The sequence below is a fragment of the Peromyscus californicus genome, unplaced genomic scaffold (genome assembly GCF_007827085.1).
Source record: "Peromyscus californicus insignis strain IS unplaced genomic scaffold, ASM782708v3 Scaffold_9__1_contigs__length_137607984, whole genome shotgun sequence".
NCBI lineage: Eukaryota > Metazoa > Chordata > Mammalia > Rodentia > Cricetidae > Peromyscus > Peromyscus californicus.
In genome coordinates this window covers 65,633,570-65,651,385 of record NW_026294617.1, presented here as the reverse complement: position 1 = coordinate 65,651,385, position 17,816 = coordinate 65,633,570, and the positions used below count along the sequence as shown (strand labels likewise).

At 44.3% G+C, this 17,816-nt stretch overlaps 1 non-coding gene across 1 annotated transcript; it reads right to left on the bottom strand.

The window, feature by feature from the left end:
- Positions 1–1,720: 1,720 nt before the first annotated feature.
- LOC128106756 (U6 spliceosomal RNA) lies at positions 1,721–1,827 on the bottom strand. Its single transcript, XR_008216817.1, has one exon. It is a non-coding gene; the product is annotated as a U6 spliceosomal RNA (small nuclear RNA).
- Positions 1,828–17,816: the final 15,989 nt, after the last annotated feature.

Here is a 17,816-nt window from a genome sequence, read left to right as displayed (position 1 = left end):
GTACTGTGCTATGAATCCCATAAAATCAGATTGCAGGAAAATACTTCAGCCCCTCGAAGAAGTAAAGGGTTTAAGGTGTAGGGATGTAGCACAGTTGGTAGAATGTCTGCATTGTATATATGAAGCCCTGGGTTCAATCCCCAGTACCAAATAAACTGGGCATGGGGTACGTGCCTGTAATCTCAGCCCTTTGGAGGCCGAGATGACAAGGTCAGGAATTTCAACCTCCTTCTCAGGAAATAGCAAGTTCAAAGTCATCATGGGCTACATGAGACAATATCTCAAGAATAAAAAGTAAATAAGTGGACTGGAGAGACAGATCAGGGTTTAAGAATGTTTACTGAGCCGGGGCGGTGGTGGCACACGCCTTTAATCCCAGCACTCGGGAGGCAGAGCCAGGCGGATCTCTGTGAGTTCGAGGCCAGCCTGGGCTACCAAGTGAGTTCCAGGAAAAGGCGCAAAGCTACACAGAGAAACCCTGTCTCGAAAAAACCAAAAAAAAAAAAAAAAAAAAAGAATGTTTACTGAGCCGGGCGGTGGTGGCACACGCCTTTAATCCCAGCACTCGGGAGGCAGAGCCAGGCGGATCTCTGTGAGTTCGAGGCCAGCCTGGGCTACCAAGTGAGTTCCAGGAAAGGCGCAAAGCTACACAGAGAAACCCTGTCTCGAAAAACCAAGAAAAAAAAAAAAAAAAGAATGTTTACTGAATGCTTACTGCTCTTGCAGAAGACCAGAGTTCAGTTCCCAGCACCCACCCTGGGTGGCCAATAACTGCCTGCAGCTAAGGTTCGTTTCCTGAGGCACCTGCGCTCATGTGCACACACCCACATGTAGCACATGTACACATAATTTAAATAAAAATAAATCTTGCCGGGCAGTGGTGGTGCATGCCTTTAATCCCGGCACTTGGGAGGCAGAGCCAGGCGGATCTCTGTGAGTTCGAGGCCAGCCTGGGCTACCAAGTGAGTTCCAGGAAAAGGAGCAAAGCTACACAGAGAAACACTGTCTCGGAATAAATAAATAAATAAATAAATAAATAAATAAATAAATAAATAAATAAATAAATAAATCTTAAACAAACAGAAATAATAGGACCAGCAAGATGGCTGGGTGGATAAAAGCATTTGCAGCCAAGCCTGAGGACCTGGGTTCCGTCCCCAGAACCCATATGGCAGAAGGAGAGAACCAGCTCCTGTAGGTCATCTTCTATCTCCACAACTACCCACTCACAAGATAAATAAATGTAATAATAATAACAATGAGAGAGACGTAAAGAGACCGAATCTTACCGAGGATCACTACAGAAGCACCTAACCTTATGGGTAGGTGTGTGTCTTCATTCCCAGCAGGTCAAACAAAAGATGTGGACAGAGTTGTTAACTGTTGAATAAACTTTTATAAAAGCACCCAGAACACCTTTCAATTGCTTGTTTTGTTCTGTGATATTGGAAAACAAACTGATATCAGGCAAGCACTTTTACTTAGCCACACCCTCAACTCCTTTCTACTTTTTATTTTGAGATACATTCTCCCTGAATTACCCAGGCTAGCACTGAACTTTCTCTACTCTAGCCTCAGCCTCCTATGTGTCTGGGATTACTTGGCCTGTGCCACCAGGCCCAGGTCAAAAAAAGCCTCTTTGTTTGTTTGAGACAAGGTTTCAAGAAGCCTACGGTAGCCTTAAACTTGCTATCCAGATAGTCTTGTTTTCTGTTTTTTTTTAACTATGGAACGCTTCACGAATTTGCGTGTCATCCTTGCACAGGGGCCATGCTGATCTTCTCTGCATCGTTCCAATTTTAGTCTACGTGCTGCCGAAGCAAGCACCCAGATAGTCTTGAATTCCTGGTCTTCCTGCCTTCCCCGGCCAAGTGTTAGGATCATGGGCATGTGCCAGGAAGCCCCGATCAAAACCGTTGGTTTTGTTAAGTGAGGGGTTTTACACATGTCTAATTGAGTGCACAAATTCTACCATGGAAAAGAAAGTAAGATGTTCTCAGTCTTTTCCCTTTATAATTCTGATATAGCTGATTTATTTTATTTTATTTATTTATTTTTTTTTTGTATTTTGTTTTTCGAGACAGGGTTTCTCTGTGTAGCTTTGCGCCTTTCCTGGAACTCACTTGGTAGCCCAGGCTGGCCTCGAACTCACAGAGATCCGCCTGGCTCTGCCTCCCGAGTGCTGGGATTAAAGGCGTGCGCCACCACCGCCCGGCTGATTTATTTTATTTACGATACACTTGTAGCACTGTCACACAGTTGGTATGGTCAAAGGCTGGCCCTGGCAGCCCTAACCATTAGGTCACCTGTCCTTAAAATGCCAACTAATGGCATAAATGACAGTGAAAAGTGGAGAAAGGAGATTTATTCGATGTAACCATATTAGGAAGAGGAAGAGTCACACCCACATCCATTTCAGGAGGGCCAGGGCCCTTTAAGAAAGCTAGCTGACCAAGCCAGAAGGTGCAGGCCACTAAGCAGTGTTCCTCTGTGGTTTCTGCTCCTGCCTTGGGTGATGGACTGACACTTGGAAGTGTAAGATGAAATAAACGCTTTTATCCCCCAAGCTGGTTTTGGCCAAAGTGTTTTATCATAGCAACAGAAAACCCACAGTGGACCCTCCTATGTCAATTAGCAGTTAAGAACATGCCTCACAGACACGCCACAGGCCAACCTGACGGAGGTAGCTCCTCAACAGGTCCCTCTTCCTAGGCGACTACAGGTTTGTGTCAAGCTATGACCCTAGGTATGGTGACATGTGTCTGTGATCCCAGCATTCCAGAGGCTGAAACAGAAGGACTGCTCAAGTTCAAGACCCGCGTGTACTATACAGTAAGCCCCTGCCTCAAAAAGCCAAATGGCAACCACACACACAAAAGCCATAAATTCTCCAAGTATACAATCTCTCCTATTACATTTCATTTAAGACCAGTGTTGCTGGGCATGGTGTTTTGTGTCTGTAATCCCATCAATCAAGAGGCTGTATGAGGAAGTGATGAGTAGGGAGCCAACCTGGCCTCTACAGCAGGATCTTGTTTCAGAAGGAAGAGAAATGCCTTTGTTAGCAGCAGCAGCAGCAGCACCCTTCTGCTCTAGGAACTCCCACTCAGGTAACACCAGACCTTTGACTTTACCACAGAAAAGAATTTCAGGACAAGCCAGGAGGAAGCAGCGTTGGTCTGTCTCTCTCTCTCTCTCTCTCTCCAATTGATGTATATAGTGCATGGAAGCCAGAGGTTGACACAGTGTTTTCTTTATGGATTTCCAGCCTTTTTTTTTTTTTTTCAAGGCAGGATATTTCTCTTGAACCTTCAGAATGAGAATTCAGATAGGCTGGCAGATCAGTAAGCTCTGGGGACCCACCTGTCTGACTCCCCAGAGTTATAACATATACTGGGGTTACAGGTATGTGTTACCATGCCAGGCTTTTTTTTTTTTTTTTTTTTTGGTTTTGGTTTTTCGAGACAGGGTTTCTCTGTGTAGCTTTGGAGCCTGTCCTGGATCTCGCTCTGTAGTCCAGGCTGGCCTCGAACTCACAGAGATCTGCCTGCCTCTGCCTCCCGAGTGCTGGGATTAAAGGCGTGTGCCATCACCACCCGGCCCATGCCAGGCTTTTAAGTGGGTAACAGGGATCCAAACTCAGATTTCAATGCTTACACAGCAAACACTTTACCCACAGAAACTTCTTTCTAGCCCCAAGTTGGAGTTTATTAATGATTTCTTTTAAATATTTAGTGTGGGGGCCAGACGGTGGTGGCGCATGCCTTTAATTCCAGCTCTCGGGAGGCAGAGGCAGGCGGATCTCTGTGAGTTTGAGGCTAGCCTGGTCTACAGAGTGAGTTCCAGGACAGCCAGGACTACACAGAGAAAGTCTGTCTCAAAAAATTAAAAATTAAAAAAGGAAGAAAGAAAGAAAAAAGAAAAGATTGTGTGTGTGTGTGTGTGTGTGTGTGTGTGTGTGTGTGTGTGTACATATGTCAGGTGCTCAAGATGGCCAGAGGCATTGGATCCCCTGGAGCTGGAGTCATAGGCAATGCTTGATGTGGGTGCTGGGAACTGAACTTGGGTCCTCCGCAAGAACAGTTAGCATTCTTAACCACTGAGCCCTCTCTTTCTCTCTCTTTCTTTCTCCCTCTCTCTCTGTCTTTTTGAGACAGGGCCTTACTAGGTAGACCAGGCTGGTCCTGTCCTTACAAGCATCCACCTGCCTCTGCTTCCTGAGTACTGAGGCTAAAGTTATGTGTATCATGGCTGACCTGAGAGATTCTTAAAATAGAGCTTGAAGTGTAGGAGTCAGTACAAAGATGCTCCAGGGACAGAAGAGGAAACAGCCAAGAATGGGTGCCGGCTGGTCAATAAGAATCACACTTACAGCCAAGCGGTGGTGGCACACACCTTGAATCCCAGCACACAGGAGGCAGAGGCAGGCGGATCTCTGAGTTCGAGGCCAGCCCGGTCTACAGAGCGAGATCCATGATAGTCAAGATTACACAGAGAAACAAAAAAAAAAAAAAAAAAAAAAAAAAAAAAAAAAAAAGAAAAAAAAAGAATCACACTTACTGTGATGGCCACACACACACTTTTGTGAGTTCAAGTTATTATCTTCAAGGTGTGGCTAAGGAATTTAATCGAGATCACAGGGTGTTTTCTAAGGGTTAAGAGCTAACAAAACAAAAACCTGGGTCATAGGAAAGTAAGGTTATGTTTGTAAACAGAATAGTTTCATGAGATTCCCAGAAAATATCCAGGAGAGGATTAAGGCCATACTCAAGGTCATATGTGCTCATTCCGGAAGCATGGTTCATTCCTATTTTGACATTCTTATTTGAAAAATCTCTCTATAGTAGTGGTTCTCAACCTGTGGGTTGTACCCCCTTCAGGGGGTCGAACAATCCTCTCACAAGTATTGCCTAAGACCATCGGAAAACACCAATATTTACATTACAGTCCATGACAGTAGCAAATCACAACTATAAAGTAGCAACAAAAATAATCTTCTGGTTGGGGGTCACCACAGCCTGAGGAACTGTATTGAAGGGTCGCAGCGTTAGGAAGGTTGAGAACCGCTGCTCTAGAGGAATGTGGATCAGCGGCTAGAATGCTTGCCTAGCATGCACAAAGCCCAGAGTTGAGCCACCAGTGTCAAATCAAGCCGTGAATGGTCGCACACGACTGTAATCCCAGCACTCTAGGAGTGGCCGCGGGAGGATTAGAAATTTAAGTTTATTCTCTGCTTCATAGGGAGTTCGGATTCAGGAAACTGTCTCAACTTGGGGAAAGTGTGTGTTTGTGTGTGTGTGTGTGTGTGTGTGTGTGTGTGTGTGTGTGTGTGTGTGTGTGAAATATCGACTCTGGGTTGGCAGCCTTCACAGCAATGTGTTAGTTGCGCTGTGGTGTTCAGTTGACGACAGACTTCAAACTCCAGAGTGAGAATCTCCTTTTCCCTCGCTGCTCTGGTAATTTTTCTGACATCCACTTACTTGATATCATGACTCATTAATGGATCTGACTTTTGGTTTATAAAGCACAGCGCCATTCTGAGACAAGAGATAAGGACCCCCTGGCCCCTCGGTGCTAATCACAACAGGAAGTGGAGGGAAAGCTACTGTCCCCAAGGGCAGAGGTTGCTCCACCCCCAGCTCTGGTGTCCTGAGTTTTACCTCCCCAGAGGGAGCTGCAATCAATGCTGTCACCCACAGGCTGGCCTCAGGGGGACCTACTCCCTCCTAGTAACCTTTGGTTCAAGATGGAGAGATCTATTACCTTCAGTCCCTGTGGCATAGTTAAGTCAGCCTGAAACATTTACAGGAGCTTTTCCCAAAGGCTCAGTGGTAAGAGGGAAGGGAGCCGAAAGAAACCCGAGCCAGCTGATCTTTTGTGAAGATAAGTCTCATTCATTCCGAGTTGGTGCCTGGGCCTGTCTGCCTCTGAGCTGCCGAGGTCACCTTTTCTTTTCCCTCCAGGAATGAGACGAATTCTTACGGAAGAGCAGAGTGACTCCCAGTCGGACACCTTGGGCTCCCAGTCTTCGATCTTCTGGTTAAGTCCCCTCTCTTCTATGATACCCCTCACCTTCACTGGTCCAATCTTTGGTGGAGGCTTTCACACTGCATCTCAGAAGTATGACCTTGCTCTTTGGTTTTATGTTATTTTCCATACCACAAACTTAATATTCGTTTTTTTTTTTTTTTCCTTTTTTCCGAGACTGGGTTTCTCTGTGTAGTCCTGGCTGTCCTAGAACTCGCTCTGTAGACCAGGCTGGCTTCAAACTGAGAGATCCACCTGCCTCTGTCTCCTGGGGACTAAAGGAATGCACTACCAGTGCACAGCACAAGCTTAAAATTTTCTTAAAAAAAAATAAATAAATAAACATTTTTTAAAAAAGTTTTGTATGGTTCTCCAACAGACTAATTAAAATAATTAGGTTTAAGCTCCTAGAAAGTTAATAGTTTGTACTGGCCATTCTGTGTGAAAAATAGGCTTAAATGCAACAGAGACATATCAGGAGAGCAAAACACTGTGTCTTAGGATTTCTATTGCTTCGACGAAACACCAGGACCAAAAAGCAAGCTGGGGAGGAAGGGGTTCATTTGGCTCACACTTCAGCATTGCTGTTCATCCCTGAAGGAGGTCAGGACCGGAATCAAACAGGTCAGGAGCTGATGCAGAGGCCATGGAGGGTGCCGCTTACTGCGTTGCTTCCCATGGCTTGCTCAGCCCACTTTCTTCTTCTTCTTTTTTTTTTTTTTTTTTTTTTTTTTAATTCTCCCGGAGCTGAGGACCGAACCCAGGACCTTGCACTTGCTAGGCAACCATTCTACCGCTGAGCTAAATCCCCAACCCCAAATGTTAGTGTATCTTTAGCTTAGAGGGTTTTTTTTTTCTGGGGGGGGCCGGGTTTCAGGACGGGGTTTCTTTGTGTAGTTTTGGTGCCTGTCCTAGATCTTGCTCTGTAAACCAGGCTGACCTCCAACTCACAGAGATCCGCCTGGCTCTGCCTCCCGAGTGCTGGGATTAAAGGCGTGCACAACCACTTTCTTATAGAACTCAGGACCAGCAGCCCAGGGATGGCACTACCCACCATGGGCTGGGCCCTCCCCCATGGATCACTAAATGAGAAAATGTCTTACAGCTGGATCTCATGGAGGCATTTCCTCAACGAGGCTCCTTCCTCTGATGACTCTAGTTTGTGTCAAGTTGACACACAAAACCAGCCAGTACACACTAGTTTCCTAATTTTATTTTATTTTATTTTATTTTTAATTTTTTAAAAGAGTACACAGGCTTTGAGGGCCAGAGAGACGACTCAGGGGTTAAGAGCACTGGATGCTCTTTCTCATAGGTCCTAGATTTGGTTCCCAGGTCCCATATGGCAGCTGACAGAGGTATGTAACTCCAGAGGATCCAACACCCTCTTCTGGTCTCTGAGGGTATTGTAAACATGTGGCGCATGGACATAACATGCAGAAAAAATACCCAAACATAAAAGAAAAATAAATGAATCTTAAAAAAAAAAAAAAAAGTACACAGGCTTGGAGTCAAGTGCCCTTACCCTTAATCTTAATATTTTTGAACCTCAATCTACTCGTTCGTAAAATAATTCTTCCCAAGGTTGTAAAATGACAGAATTGATCAGAAAGTTCCCTATGGTTACTTAGGAAATGGTCAATAAAGCACAAACAAATACTGCTTGTCTTAAAGGCCAAAATAAGAAAGCAAATATTGTGAAGGCCTTGTTTTTTTTTTTTTTTTTTTTTTTTTTTTTTTGAGACAGGGTTTCTCTGTGTTGCGCCTGTCCTGGAACTCACTTGGTAGCCCAGGCTGGCCTCGAACTCACAAAGATCCGCCTGGCTCTGCCTCCCGAGTGCTGGGATTAAAGGCATGCGCCACCCACCGCCCGGCAGGCCTTGTTTAATAACAACAGCAATAGCAAAGGCTGCCTGTTGTCTCCTGGTCTGATCTGGTTGGATCTTTTTCCTGGGGACTCCAGATGTGGTTGGATCTGGAATCACTGCTCTGTATCTTCTGGTACAGACTCTGGCTGCTGAGGAATTAGACTTGTGAGTGCTGTGGGTGTAAATGAAGACCGCGGGCCCACCATCAGATCGACTTCCACAGGTCTCTCTTCCTTCCTGCCTCCACCACTTTAGTACAAGCCTTGAAGGGGATTTCAGTCCCTGGTTCAGACCCTTGCACTGCAAATACTATTGACAAAACCACAGCCAAATGGGCATGGGGGTGAAGGCCTGGGATCCCAGACCTCAGAAATCAGAGGTGGGAGGGCGGCAGTGACTTTGAAGCCAGACAGAGCTACAGAGTCAGTTCCAAATCAGCCCAGGCTAGAGTGAGCCCTTTCTCAAACCAAAACCAACACCCAAACAAAACACACAGAACAAAACCAAAGCACCTAGGAGATGGCTCAGTAATACGCTCAAAAGTGCGTATTCTTGTTAGCCAAGCCTGACTGCCTGAGTTGGATCTGCAAAATCCATGTAAAAAGCTGGATGCAGTGGCATGAACTGGCGGCAATCCCAGCACCCTGCTCATATGGTGAGGTAGGAGGCAAAGACAAGAGACTCCATCAGAAGCTCACAGGCCAGCTAGCCTGGAGCTGCTGTCTAAAGACAGAAACAAGAGAGAGACCCTGCCTTAAAACAACTCCCCAAAAGTTTCCCTCTGACCTCCACATGAGCCATGGTATGTGTGTGTGTTAGTTATTATGTGGCGCTATATTATTCATTAAGTGGTGCTGTTTACCATGGGAGAAAAGCCACGAGGCACAACAAAACCCACTATAAGAGTTTAATAGGGGAAGGGAACAGAAGGGAGTGCTTAGGCCTATGGGAAATGGTCGTGCAGGGAGAGAGAGGAGGGAGAAGTCTGTGACCCACTTTTTATGGATTCTCCTGCACATGCGCATATGGGCTTGTATAGCTATACCACGCCTGCACATAGATTACATGATCACGTTGCAAGCAAATTATGTGACCACACAGAGCATGGATTATGTAGGACGTAAGGCCCTAGGATGACTAAGCATCTTGCCTGGGTACTGGACAGCGCCATTTGTGGTCATGTGTCTGGGGGAGTGGCCAGGAATTCCAACAGTGTGTCCACACTCAATACACACATACTATACACACTAAATTAATTAATTAATTTAAAAAAAAAAGAACAACTAATAACACAACCAAACCAACCAACCAAACAACCAACCAAGGAATTCAGGCCAATCAGAGTTTTAACTTGATGGTTTTGCTGGAGCCAGAGGCAGTACACCTGAGGACTACCACTGCCATGGGGGTGCTGAGGCAGGAGAATCACTTGAGCTCAGTAGTTCCAACAACCTACCTAGCTTTCAGAAAACAAAACCAAACCAGGCAGTTTTCCTACAGCAGAGTCCTGGCCATATCACTTTGCTGATCAGTAAGCCACGTGGCCTTCACAGCCTTGCAAAAAATTCTCAACTGTACATTTTGGCATGTGGTATGTCATGAAATAAAATGCTGTAAGTTGCTTTTGTGGGGGAAAAAATAGGGATGAGGGTCTAGTTTAGTGAGAGAGAGCTTACCTGACATGTACAAAGCCATTAGGTTCATTTTCCAGCACCTCAAAAATAAATAATAATAAATTCATTTTCATTGCTAAATTTAGCATGCCATTCTTTGTACTTAAATGCTTTATTTCTTTTTAATTGGTTTTTAGATTATTTATTTTATGTATATGAATGTTTTGCTTACATATATGTATGTGCAGCATGTGTGTGCCTGGTGCTCAAGGTCAGAAGAGGGTTGTAGGATCTCATAGAACTGGAGTTAAGGTGAGCCACCATGTGGGTGCTGGGAATTGAACCCAGGTCCTCTGGAAAAGCAGCCGGTGCTCTTAACTGCTAAGCCATCTCTCCAGCTCCTTAAATGTTTCGCTTCTTAGGCTGAATGGTAGATGCGAGCTTGGTTTGTTTAAGAGTGACAAAATATGCAAAACATAAAGATAACCACTACTGATATTCAGTGTCTTTACAGGGATGGAGATGTAGCTCAGGAATAGAGCATACACTGAGCATGCGTGAAGCCCTCAGCTACAAGCGCTGGCACCACAATAAACAGGCAAACACATTCTAAGGTCTTTGCATCTGAGCTCTTTCTCTCAGGTGCTTCTAAGTTTGGTCTGTAGTGTGTGTTAGAGACGGTCTTTTTATTCATTTATTTATTTGTTTGTTTGTTTGTTTGTTTATTTATTTATTTATTTATTTATTTTCCAGAGCTGAGGACCGAACCCAGGGCCTTGAGCTTGCTAGGCAAGCGCTCTACCACTGAGCTAAATCCCCAACCACCACCCCCTTTTTTTTTGTTTTTGTTTGTTTGTTTTTTCCGAGATGGGGTTTCTCTGTGTAGCTTTAGAGCCTGTCCTGGAACTCACTCTCTAGCCCAGGCTGGCCTCGAACTCACAGAGTTCCGCCTCACTCTGCCTCCCGATTGCTGGGATTAAAGGCGTGCGCCACCACCGCCCGGCTGAGACGGTCTTTTTATAGCTGAATGATTCTCCGTTGTGTGAACATATCCCGTTGTTTATTCATCCTCTCACTGGTGAGCATTTTAGGTTAGCGCTTTTGTCTGTTTCAAATTGTGCTGCAGTGAATATTTGTGAACAAATCTGTGTTTGAATATGCCCACCTTCCTTTTTTTCACCTGCAGGTGAAGCACAAGGTGATAAGGAAAGGATTCTTTTAAAAGGATAGAAATGGACATGAATTTGAGTTTTTTATATAATTTTAATTTTTATTGAAAATTATATTTTTTCATACAATATATTCTGATCACAGTTCCCCTCCCCCAACTCCTCCCAGCTCTCTCTCCCTACCCACCCACCCAAATCTACTCTCTCTCTCTCAGTTAGAAAACAAAGAGGCAGCAGGGCTGTGGTGGTGCAAGCCTTTAATCCCAGCACTAACTCACAGTGATCTAGCTGCTTACCTCTGCCTCTCAACATTAAAAAGAAAGTGAAAAGTTACAATTTTCTCAGCAGTTCAGGAGGGCAGGCAGACTAACGAAGCTTCACAGCCGTGGCTCTCTGTACGTGGCTGCAGAGAGAGCAGGGGTTTGGAAAGGAAACTACAATATCTCCCTAAGGAATAATCATTCTTTCTATCTCTTCAGCATGGTTTAGGGTGGATCCTCCTTCCTGAGGGGTGGACCCTTAGCCAAGTGGTTGACCTGCCAAACTGGACTGGTAGGTCTCCACCCAGGCTAGAGATTCCATTCTCTTGACCAAAAGGGAGTAATTTCTCTTAGTGTGCCTCTACTGCTGCACTAACAGTCCTTCCTCCGAAGAGGCAACCACAAATCACTTAGGAAATGGGCTGAAATTGGGGAATGGAAATAACCCATTTCTACCATGAAAATCTGGAGCTCCTTGGTTGAAAGAGTTGAGGTCTGGACTGGAGTTTCAGCCCCACCCTCACACAAGAGCCTGCAGGCATGGTGCCCATTTAGGATTAGATAAGAAAATAGAAGCCAGGCGGTGGTGGCGCATGCCTTTAATCCCAGCACTCGGGAGGCAGAGCCAGGAGGATCTCTGTGAGTTCGAGGCCAGCCTGGTCTCCAAAGCGAGTTCCAGGAAAGGCGCAAAGCTACACAGAGAAACCCTGTCTCGAAAAACCAAAAAAAAAAAAAAAAAAAAAAAAAAAAGAAAATAGAGCTCCCTTCTGGCCAGAGAAGCAAGACATTTTGGAACTTACGCTTTCTAGGTGGGTTCCTAACCTGAGCTGGCCCCTGTCCAGTTTCGACCCTCTGTTCTCATTATTATCTTAATATCATTTTCTGATTGTTATTGCTAACATATAGAAGATATTTTTAGAATTGTTATTGTATCCTGCAACCTGGCTGTACTACATTTGTATCTTTGTTGTTGATGTTTTAACGTTTGTAGGTGTCTTGCCTGCATGTATGTCTGTGCATCGCATGTGTGCCTGGTGCCCAAAGAGGCCAGGAGAGGGTGCCAGATCTCTGCAACTAGAGTTACAGATGGTTGTGAGCTGCTATGTGGGTGCTGAAAATTGAACCCTGAACCTCTGAGAGAGCAGCTGGTGCTCTTAACTACTGAACCATCTCTCCAACCTATCCTCATTTTTATTTTAAATGAATAAGTATCTTTCTAGTATTGGCTTTTCTTAGAGAATACACTTTATATTATTTCTTCAAAATTTTTTTTTTTTTTTTTTTTTTTTTTTTTTGTTTTTTGTTTTTTTTGTTTTTCGAGACAGGGTTTCTCTGTGTAGCTTTGCGCCTTTCCTGGGACTCACTTGGTAGCCCAGGCTGGCCTCGAACTCACAGAGATCCGCCTGCCTCTGCCTCCCGAGTGCTGGGATTAAAGGCGTGCGCCACCACCGCCCGGCTTCTTCAAAATTTTTAAAATTAATCTGGGTGGCGGCGCATGCCTTTATTCCAGCACTAGGTAGAGGAGGTGGATCTCTGTGAATTCTATGCCAGCTTGGTCTACAGATCGAGTTCCAGGACAGCTAAGGCTACACAGAGAAACCTTGTCTCAAAAAACAAAAACAAACAAAAATGTATGTGTATGGCTGTTTTGCCTGTATGTAAGTCTGTGCACCACATGTGTGCCTGGAACCCACAGGGACCCTCTGGTTCTAGAGTTACAGATGGTTGTGAACCACCATGTGGGTGTTGTGGATGGAACTTGGGTCCTTTGGCAGGCAGTGCTCTTACCCTCGGAGCCATCTCCAGCCCCTCTTCCTTTGTTTGGCTTTTGCTTGGTGAATTACCCTTTTATCCTGTGTTACCTGTAGTAACGTTGTCTGCTATCACATCTGTTCTGTTTCATCTGATAATAGTAGAGTCACTCCACGGTGTTGTTTGTTGGTTGGGTTTTTCTAGTTTTTGAGACAGGGTCATATTACTAGAGCAGGTCAGTCTCCAAGTGGAAATCAGTCTCTGGATTGCTGAGATCACATGTGTGTGCAGCCATACCCGAACTCCCACTTCTTTTCCATTTTCATGATACCTCTCTCCCGCTCCTTCCTTTTGAGACTGGATCTCCTTGTCTAGCCTGGAATTCATTATGTAGAGCAGGCTGGCCTCACTCACAGATATCCCCGTTTCTTGAGATTAAAGTTATGAGCCACCATGCCTGGCTGTTTCTTCTTGTTTTACTTCTACATTTGAATCTAAATACAGTCTCAGGGCTGGACAAATGGTTTAGTGGTTAAGAGCACTTGCTGTTCTCACAGAGGACCTAGGTTTGGTTCCCAGCACCCATACAGTGGCTTGCTGTCTAAATTCCAATTTCAGGGGATATGATGTGCTCTTCTGGCTTCCTGGGGCACCATGCTTACACATTGTGCACAGACATATATGCGGGAAAAGTACTTATACTCAATAAAAAGTAAGATATTAAATCTGTCTCGTGTACATACTATTTTGTTAAATCCTGTCTGCCTATACCTTTAAATTGGACTAGCTGACTCATTCACATTCAATGTTATGAATGCTACTTTGTTGTTGTTTCTGGGTTTTTTTTGTTGTTGTTGTTTTTGTTTGTTTGTTTTTGAGACAGGGTCTCACTATGTAGACCTGTCTACCCTGAAATTCATCAAGTCTGTCTTGGAACTCACAGAGGTCTGGAGTGCTGAGATTAAAGGCATGTGCCACCAAGACTGTTAGCTGAGCATCTCTCCAGCCCTGACTTTGTGTTTCTTAAGCCTCTATCTCGTGAATGCTAGGACTCCAGGCATATATCCTCACACCCAGTTTACAAGGAGCTGGGGAGCAACCCCAGGGCTTTGTGCATGCCAGGCTAGTACTCTACCAGTTGAGCTACATCTCTAGTCCCTAAGTAGAGGTTGTTATACATTTTCTATATATTGGTATGTGGTTTGACTCCTCTTACTTCAGCACACACAAAGGTATGGGTTTCCATAGAAGTAACGTGTGTTGTTACAAACCTGTGCTCTTTCTCCACCACCACCCCCATGCTCTTTCTACAGATCTTTATTTTCTGTATATTATGATGCTTTAACATCAAAAAAACCTTTGCTGCTGGGGGCAGATGCCCCTGTGAAGCTAGTCGGTTTTGAAAAACAGTGAAGAATCAGCATGCCTTACGTAACGTGCAAAGGCGTTGGCAAAGGCGCATGCAAGGCGGGAGGCAATACTGCTCTGCGCTGGTCTTCACAGACCTAGGTAAAAGGCAACTGAAAATCAGCCCTAGAATTTAGGCCACCTGCAACTATCCAAACTAGCCTGATTTAAGCTGTTTACTCTGCCCCGCCTTTCCTGTCTTACAGAAATTCCCCACAAGGTTCTACTGTTGGCTCTCCACAGCTCGGTCACCTGACCTAACCTGGCACTGATCATTGGGTGGCAGCCAGTGACCTCCTCTCCAGAACCTGGGAGTACAGTAAATACTGCTTTCTTCGGCTTCCATGTCTCGTCTTGTAGCTCTCAGGACTGACCATCACACCAAAGAACACCGGGCTAAGGAGAGGCTCATCGGGAGACTGCTCACCTGGTCCTGGGCTTGATCTCCAACCCTGCCTAAAGAAATGAATGAATGAATAAATAAATGAATAAGAGCACACAGAATAGGAATACTGACGCTGATTGACAAATACAAGAGGTTTCCCCCAGGCCCTCAGAACAGGCACCCAAAGGTCAGCAGCTCCAGAAAAATATAATCTCTGTGCTTAGACATTTGGCTCCACTTCCACTTCCTCAACAGTGTGCTTTGGGGCAAATCACAAAACCACTGAGTCTTGTTTCCTCCTTTGACCCCAGAGATTGAGTGAGCTCATGGAAAGGATTCTTCTACTAGCTCGAGGCTTTGTCCATGTTAGCTTTCTCACCTGCTGACAAACTATGAGAAAAACACTTTTCTTGGTACTGTGTTTTCAGTGTAACTATCGGAGGCTTCAACCGCTTAAAACACTTCTCGTTTTAGCAAATATCAGGAAGGAGAAATGCAGAAACAGGACTGGGGATAGAAAACTGGGGTTATGTGGTATTTCAGGAAGGAGAAACTCTGTCCGCATTCACTTTCAAGGTGTTCAGAGTTGGCAGTTTAAATGCTACCCCACATTCTACTGATACCGAGTGACTTTGACAATAAACAAATTCTGAAGATAGAATGAACTAAACCGTCCTGGATGCTAGCATAGGCTTGAGGTGCGAACTGACAAGAGCCATTGGTCGGCGTATTTCCCACTTTTAATGATCCTTTGAGCAGGGTAGGGCAATTATTATTATCTCCATTTTACAGGCACCTAAAAGTCAGGGATCAAGTGACTGGCCTGTGATTACTAACTAGCTGGCGAGGAAGCTGGAGCTTAAGTCAGGTCAATTAACTGCAAATTACACTCTCCGTGCTGTTGCGAAGATCTTAAAATAAAGTATCTTCTGAGTAGGAAAAGGTCACTACACACCTAGATAATATTACTGAGGAAATACATATCTGATTGATTAGTAAAAGATCTTATTACAATGACCACAAATGCATAGATGCAAAATATATCATTTGAATAGGAAAGAGAATTGTGCATTTAATGGAAGACTCTTAAGTTAGGCATGATGGCACATGCCTGTAATCCCAGTACTTAGTGAGTGAAGGCAGAAGGATCAAGAGTTCAAAGTCTGCCTTGATATATGCATAATGAGTTTGGTGGTTGACACAGCCTGGACTTTGGGAAGTGGGGGAGACAGCAATAAATATCAAAACAGTAGTAACGTGTTATCTTAATCACAGTTTCTATTACTGTGATGAAAGACCATGACCAAAAGCAAGTTGGGGAGCAAAGGGTTTGTTTCACTTACTTTTTCATATCACTGTTAATCATGGAAGCAGTCAGGCAGGAACTCAAACAGGACAGGAACCTGGAGGCAGGAGCTGATGCAGAGGCCATGCAGGGATGCTGCTTACTGGCTTGCTTCCTATGGCTTGCTCAACCTGCTTTCTTATAGCATCCAGGACCACCAGTCCAGGGATGGTACCACCCACAATCGGCTGGGCTCTCCCCCATCAATCATTAAGAAAATGTTATATAGATTTGCCTATAGCCTGATTTTTATGGAGACATTTTCTCAATTGAGGTTCCTTCCTGTCAGATGACTCTAGCTTATGCCAAATTGACATAGAACTAGCCAGCACATTTATAATATCTGTATATATGTGTGTCTATACTATCTAATCTCCTTACCATACCAGACCTAAAATCCCTGAACCTGAGGAAGGGCCTTTTTTCTTTCCTAATCTCATCTATTTATGAGTAAATACATGTGTAAACAAATTCATTTGTTTTCTTTACAATTATTCTTTGTTCAGTTCCCCTCTTGTCAAAGGCATCTTTCTCTGGCTCTAATTCTTGGGGTTAATATTTGTTTTAGAGACAGGGTCTCAGGTAGCCTGACAGGCCTTGGACTCCCTATGTAGTTAAAGGTAGTCTCTAATTTTCAAGTGCTGAGAATATGGGTGTGCATTGCCATGCCAATCTCTAAATTTTGCAATGCATTTCATTCATTTGTTATATCATTCCATATGTTGATGGATGCAGAAATTTTGTGGGTAACAAATTAAGAAAATTTTCATGTACATAATCCTTATTGATTGGTCCCAAGTATATTTTGATAAATAGCTATTAGAAATAATTTCCGGCCAGGTATGGTGGACATGCCTTTAATCCCAGTGATCAGAAAGCAGAAGCAGGTGAATCCCTGTGTCTACATAGTGAGTTCCAGGCCAGCGAAGGCGACATAGTGAGGCCTTGTCTCCAGAAAAAGATATGTAAATCTCCTTTTCTTTTTTGGTACAAGGTAAGGGGATTCAGGAAAAGGAGGAAAGGAAGCATATTTTTTTTTAGCATCTTATGTATTCTTTGCCAGGCATTTCTCTGTAAACTTCAATTCATAAAACTTTACTAGCGAGCTAGCAGCTAACTGTTAATTATCTGTTCCTCTTTTTGTGGACAACATCAGGTTTACTTATTTACTTTTCCTATTGCAGTGATAGGTAGGGAACCCAGGACCTTGCACATGCTGGACAAGCACTCTATCACTGAGGTATGCCTCAGCCTTAGTAACAGAATGCTTATGTGTCAGCCTGTCTTCATTCTCAGTCTGTCAAGGCAACAAGAGCAGAAAGGCTGTACGGAATATGTGGATGACATTCCGCAAAGAAAGGAACATGTCTTCCTATTTGCCTTCTCTTCCCAGTGGAGTGCATGTTGATTTTTTTCATCTAGGACCACGTAGATGAGAACAGCACAGCATGGCTGACAGAGGAATAAGACTGATGATGTCACAGATGTTTATTTTGGCAATACTGTGGGACCTATGTTTCAGCTCTGCTCTGCCCATACGTGGATTGTCAGTTACATTAGAGATGGCTTCTACCTTGTTTGTTTCGTTGTTATTTGAGTCCTTGTTGGTGCTTCCTGAGTTGTGGACTGTGGTAGACTTCACCAAACTTCTAACTAATCTAATTTCAGGAAGATTAGAATGTTTCCTAAGATCAAACTACTCTGAGGTAAGAGTGAACTGAGACCCCCGTTTTCACTTTCTGAAATGTTGCTGGCCAAAGGAAAGTTCTAGAACTTGCGTTTTTAGAATGGACAAAGCAGTGGGTTTTTTGTTTTTGTTTTTCTGACACAGGGTTTCTTTGTGTAGCCTTGACTGTCCTAGAACTCACTCTGTAGCCCAGGCTGGCCTTGAATTCACAGAGATCTGCCTGCCTCTGCCTCCCGAGTGCCAGGATTAAAGGCGTGCGCCACCACCGCCCGGCGACAAAGCAGTTTCAATTCCCATGTGAGG